This window comes from Oncorhynchus kisutch, linkage group LG6, assembly GCF_002021735.2.
Source record: "Oncorhynchus kisutch isolate 150728-3 linkage group LG6, Okis_V2, whole genome shotgun sequence".
In the NCBI taxonomy this organism is placed as follows: domain Eukaryota; kingdom Metazoa; phylum Chordata; class Actinopteri; order Salmoniformes; family Salmonidae; genus Oncorhynchus; species Oncorhynchus kisutch.
The window spans coordinates 27,544,342-27,550,836 of record NC_034179.2 but is presented as its reverse complement, the minus strand read 5'-3'; the positions used below and the strand labels follow the sequence as shown (position 1 = coordinate 27,550,836).

The window sequence follows — 6,495 nt, the reverse complement described above, 5'->3', positions numbered from 1 at the left end:
AAAACAAAGATAACTAAGGCCAGGGCGTGACAGTACTGTGCGAATCGGCTGACATGGCACATGGTCTTCCCAAAGACCCAGGTGCTGTTTACAACTCCACCAATGGAGACAACCTGGTCTCAGCGGATTTAGTATTATTCTGTACATAAATTGGAAACACAATCTCCATTTCACTCCACACTGCCCTCTCTTACCTGGACAAGAGGAACACATATGTGAGAATGCTGTTCATTGACTACAGCTCAGCATTCAACACCATAGTGGCCTCCAAGCTCATAACTAAGAAAAGGACCCTGGAACAGAACACCTCCCTCTGCAACTGGATCCTGGACTTCCTGACGGGCCGCCCCCAGGTGGTAAGGGTAGGCAACAACACATTCGCCAAACTGACCCTCAACACGGGGGCCCCTCAGGGGTGTGTGCTTAGCCCCCTTCTGTGCTCCCTTTTCACCCACGATTGCATGGCCACGCATGACTCCAACATTATCATTAACTTTGATGACAACACAAAGGTGCTAAGCTTGATCACTGACGACGATGAGACAGCCTATAAGGACGAGGTCAGAGACCTGGCAGTGTTGTGCCAGGACAACAACCTCTCCCTCAACATCAGCAAGACAAAAGAGCTGATCGTGGACTACATGAAAGGGAAGGCCTCCCCCATTCACATCGACGGGGCTGTAGTGGAGTGAGTTGAGAGCTTCAAGTTCCTCGGTGTCCACATCACTAAGGATCGATCAAGGTCCACACAAACCAACACAGTCGTGAAGTGGGCATGACAATGACCTTTCCCCCTCAGGAGGCTGAAAAGATTTGGCATGTGCCCTCAGATCCTGAAAATGTTCTACAGCTGCACCATTGAGAGCATCTTGACTGGCTGCATCCCCACTTGGTTTGGCAACTGCTTGGCATCCAGCCGGAAGGCGCTACAGAGGGTAGTGCGTACGGCCTAGTACATCACCGGGGCCACGTTCTCTGCCATCCAGGACCACTATACCAGTTGGTGTCAGAGGAAGTTGTCAAAGACTCCAGCAGCCCAAGTCATAGACTGTTCTCTCTGCTACCGCACAGCAAGCGGTACTGATGCACTGGAACCAATAGGACCCTGAACAGTTTATACCCCTAGGCCATAAGACTACTAAATGGTTATTCTGGGTAGCTATTTGCTTAACTATTTAACTATCTGCATTGACCCTTTTTGCACAAACTTTTGTGACTCATCACATACGCTGCTGCTACTGTTTCTTATCTATCATGTTGGCTAGTAACACTATTGCTAGTTATTTGTTCATATCTAACTCAAATACCTCGTACCCTTGCACATCGTCTCGGTACTTGTAACCCATGTACTGTATATAGTCAAGTTATCGTTACTCATTGTGTATTTATTATTACGTGTTATTACTTTTCTATTATTTCTCTCATTTCTTTCTCTCTGTGTTGGGAAGGGTCCATAAGTAAGCATCACTGTTAGTCTACACTTGTTGCTTACAAAGCGTGTGATTTGAAATAATATTTATAAACCATTCAAATGTATTTGCTTGAGCCTGTCTGGGGTGACAGATGAGCATGTAAGGGATTACAAAAACGATAACAGTAATCCGTTACATTACCAGCAAAAATATTGTAATCAGATTACAGATACTTTTGAAAAACTAGATGACTACTTCGAGGATTACTTTTAAATTCAGAAAGGATGTTTTCGAAAAATATTTTGACACTTCTCTGTTTTTTTTATGACATTCAAATCAGTATTGGAAAATGGCGCAAGTTTGTTTTCCGCCTGAGCGAGTCTGACCACAAGTCAGAGACCACTATGACGACACACCAAACAAATGTGTTTGATGGATCGCGGAAAAAGAGCAGGAATAGATTTTTGTAGTCTACAGTCCAAGTTATGTCTTCCAAAAGTGCGAATGCTGTCGGAATCCAAAGATTATTCAACTTGAATTAAAGAATATTCCAGTTAAACACATTTTCTTTGCAGGTAGTTATGCATCCGATGAGGCAGCGGATATCAATGTTTTGTGGCATGATTTGGGTGACGGCCTCGTGTTTCTCTCTACCTCATGCCATTTATCAGAAGCTGCTGTGGTTTGACTTTGGGTAAGGGAGCAATATTGTCTATTTATGTAAATTACATATTTTCTCCAGACAATCAGTACCATACAGTAATATTTATGCTTCCTTTTAGACACTAATAAATGGCTCCTGTTTCCAGAGTTTAGTAAAACCCAATTACAGTTATTCTTAGCCAACACAGCCTCTGACTTTGAATGTACCTTTTACCTTTAATAGCTTCTATAATAACTAATATAAGCCTCTATAAACCCATAACTACTTACTTCCAAAAGTAGAGACTAAGCAAACATCCTGTTTTTCCCTAATCACAGAAAGGTTTGAATGGTGTGTCTGCCCAGCTTTCCACAGCCGTCAGATGTGTTTTGGAAATACTTGGACCTGGCCACGTTTTTCCTCCTCTACTTGTTGCCACTTTCTATCATCTCCATAGCTTACATTATCATTGCTGAGAAGCTATGGATGCGTAATGCTATAGGGGATGTGACTCTGGCACAATATGTCACCCACAGACAAAGGAAGAAGATGACTCTGAAGATGCTGATGTTGGTGGTGGCTGTTTTTGCTATTTGCTGGTTCCCTTTAAACTGTTATGTGATTTTGGTGTCCAGCCAGGCCATTAACACTAACAATGCTATCTACTTCACCTTCCATTGGTTTGCCATGAGTAGCACCTGTTACAATCATTTTATCTACTGCTGGCTGAACAGAAGCTTCAGGACTGAGCTCAAGTCCCTGCCTTTCATTTGGCGTTTCAAGAGGGCAGTACATCCATGCTGAGGTTGTCATCTCTATAACTACATAGATTATGTATAAAGGATATAGAGGTTAATGCAGAGGTTAACATCTTTCCATAAGATTCTGTCAAGGTTGCACCTATCTCCATTCGGTTGATGTAATTTATAATTAGATCTAGGTCGACCTATAATATGAAATATTAGAGAATAACGGAAGTCTATTTCTTTAAGGGGAGGTAAAAATAAACAATAAAATGGTGAAGTAGTTTGTAAAATATTTTGTAAATAATCGGGAAAGAGAATATTAGTGAAACACTTGTATGGATACCGTAATGGTAAATAAAACTAATGTGATTTAGCATGTTATGTGTTTTTTCAAAACATGATAGCCTACAGCTACACAATTCAAGTTAAAAAATATTTGTTTCAGTGTCTATCGTTCTTTTATAGTATAATGTTTGTAAATGTGTAACTGTGCACAGAGTAAACTCGAAACATTCACAATCATTCATTAGTGCACACTATTGCATAGGGCTATTCAATTCTGTCCCTCAAGAGATGTACAGTAGTACTGCTGTTTTTCTTTCATCCCTGGTAGTTAGTTGGTCAGTGTATGTCATTGACCTTAGACTTGACCCACAATGTATTCTCAGGGCTGATTCATTCAGTCCCTGATCAGATGGAGGAAGTAAAACCACCAGTTATGCGTGTGGCACTCAAGGATTTTTCCTGGCCCTGCCATAGCATTATGCAATTAGTCAGATCTGATGAGCCAAGATTAAGCAAGTGTGAATACTTTTCACTGAATTACCTTTAAAGGAGTACCCATAATGTCATGTCATGATACTTGAAATCATTCAAATAATCTGAGCAGAACTATCTACCAATATAATTACTTTCCCATAAAAAAAAATATTATAATTGCTTAATTCGATAATTTAATGAATTTATATAATTAGATATATAGATGATCATTATAAATCACAAAGTTATTGAATGGCTTGGATTGACGAATCAGCATGCCGGATAGAAAAATGTACTTTTCTCACGACACCATCTGCTGGTTGAATCATAGACAATCTTCATGTATAAAATTGGTTGAAAATACACTATGAAATAGTGTCAGTGCCAGGGGAATCAGATGTGCTCATGTGTGAGTATTTCATTTGTATTTAAACTAAATGTATTTGTATTTGAGTGTTTACCAGCATTTGTAACTTGAGTCCGATAATTATCTGTACAAAACAGTTAATCTGATAATACTTGTGGAATATAAAAGTACTTGCTTGTTTTCCAGTTTCTTGAAATACTTTGCAAATACAATGTATTTCTATTTGAAAACTGAAATGGTCTATTCATTCCTTTTACAATTTAGCAGATGCTCTTATCCAGAGCAATTTACAGTAGTGAGTGCATACAACCCTAGTGTTGCAAGTGCCATGCTCTACCAACTGAGCTACATCATCACAAACCACTCGATGTCTCAATGTAATCAATTACTGTATTGTGCATTGTTTTTCTTCATGGTGATGGAAAGTCTACAGGTACAAACCTAGATGACCAGCCTATATACAATACAGTAATGAACATTTACATTAAGTGGTTTGTAAGGATGGTAAATTAATACTGCACAGAAAGTGGTTGTTTTCAATGTTATTTGATCTAGAAAAATAAAGCAAGGTATGACATCAATCCATACTTTGGTTTAGTTTCCCTGGCACTGTTTCCACATACTAACATTTTAACATTTGTGGCACAAATCCCATTCAAGTCATGGGACTGATATTTGCATTTTTCACGTATCATGTAAAATCATCCAAAACTATCTAAAATGTATTGTGAAGCTCAACAAAGTCATTTATAGATGATTTGAACATGATGCGGGAAAAATGCTAATATCGTTCCGATTACAGAAAAATGCTAATATTGGTCCAATGCATGGATTGCTGTCATACCTTGTCAATAGACTGATGGTTAGGAAACCAATATGTAATTTTGTTATTTGGGTGATCTATACCTTTAACGCCAACAAGCCAGAGACCTGGCCGTGTGGTGCCAGGATAACAACCTCTCCCTCAATATAATCAAGACAAAGGAGATGATTGTGGACTACAGGAAAAGGAGGACCGAGCACACCCCCATTCTCATTGATGGGGCTGTAGTGGAGCAGGTTGAGAGCTTCAAGTTCCTTGGTGTCCACATCACCAACAAACTATCATGGTCCAAACACACCAAGACAGTCATGAAGAGGGCACGACAAAACCTATTCCCCCTCAGGAAACTGAAAAGATTTGATGTACGACACAGTACATCACTGGGGCCCAGCTTCCTGCAATCCAAGACCTTTAAACCAGGCGGTGTCAGAGAAAGGCACTATAAAGATTGTGAAAAACTCCAGCCACCCTAGTCAAAGACTGTTCTCTCTGTTACTGCACGACAAGCAGTACTGTAGCACCAAATCTAGGTTCAAAAGGCTTAACAGCTTCTACCTCCAAGCCATAAGACTCCTGAACAGCTAATCAAATGGCTACCCAGACTATTTGCATTGCCCCCCCCCCCTCTTTTACGCTGCTGCTACTCTCTATTTATTATCTATGCAGTCACTTTAAGTCTACCTACATGTACATATTACTTCAATTACCTTGACTAACCAGTGTCGCCGCAAATTGACTCTGTACCGGTACCCCTGTATATAGACTCGCTACTGTTATTTTACTGCTGCTCTTTAATTATATGTTACTTGACCTTTTTTTTAAATCTATTTTTTACTTAATACTTATTTTTCTTAAAACTGCATTGTTGGATTTTGGACCTAGACTTGGCGCTCCGGACAAATAAAATTGGATTTGATTTAAAAGCCTATAAGAAAATATTTAATCGCAGTAGAACATCATCCTACTCCTGCCACCTGGTGTAAAATATTGTGAACTACCTCACATTTGAATTTCCACCATATTTTCATCATATTATGGATTAAAGTGTCAGAATTATATTGTTATTTTCAATAGATCACCAACTACAAATGTCATATCACAAAATAAGACACACATTTTCTTTTACACATGGCATGTTTGTCAATCTCAAATTAGATGGTCTTTCTGGGAAGTCAGCTTTGTAACAGTTTACAGTTTTACCACACAAAAAAACCAACACAATAAGGTATAAGCAATTGATATTGGTATGGTTGTAAACAATACATTATGATTTTGGTTGCTAATACAAATTGGTTGTCTCATTGATGTCACTGAAATCATGATATCTACTGTAATACACATAGAGAACATCAGAGGGCTCCATCAGCTTGTTTATGACTGTAAAACAGTAAAATTGCTTTATTTGGCCATACAATATGGGGCGGCAGGGTAGCCTAGTGCTTAGAGTTGGACTAGTAACCAAAAGGTTGCAAGTTCAAAGCCTGAGCTGACAAGGTACAAATCTGTCGTTCTGCCCCTGAACAGGCAGTTAACCCACTGTTCCTAGGCTGTCACTGAAACTAAGAATTTGTTCTTAACTGACTTGCCTAGTTAAATAAAGGTAAAATAAAAGTAATAATATCCAGTCTCCTACAGATGTATAGTTATTGTACTTTTTCTTATTTTTGACTGTGGATTGTGATATCTTCCGTGGATATTTCTTGTGATTCTATGCTGTACTTGTTTGGAAAAGTAAATGAACAATG

The 6,495-nt window shown here is 39.1% G+C and overlaps 1 long non-coding RNA gene across 1 annotated transcript; it reads left to right on the top strand.

Moving 5' to 3' along the window:
* The first annotated feature begins 1,736 nt into the window (after positions 1-1,736).
* On the top strand, positions 1,737-4,163 carry LOC109892095 (uncharacterized). Its single transcript, XR_002255561.2, has 2 exons — positions 1,737-2,106; positions 2,394-4,163. It is a non-coding gene; the product is annotated as an uncharacterized LOC109892095 (long non-coding RNA).
* Positions 4,164-6,495: the final 2,332 nt, after the last annotated feature.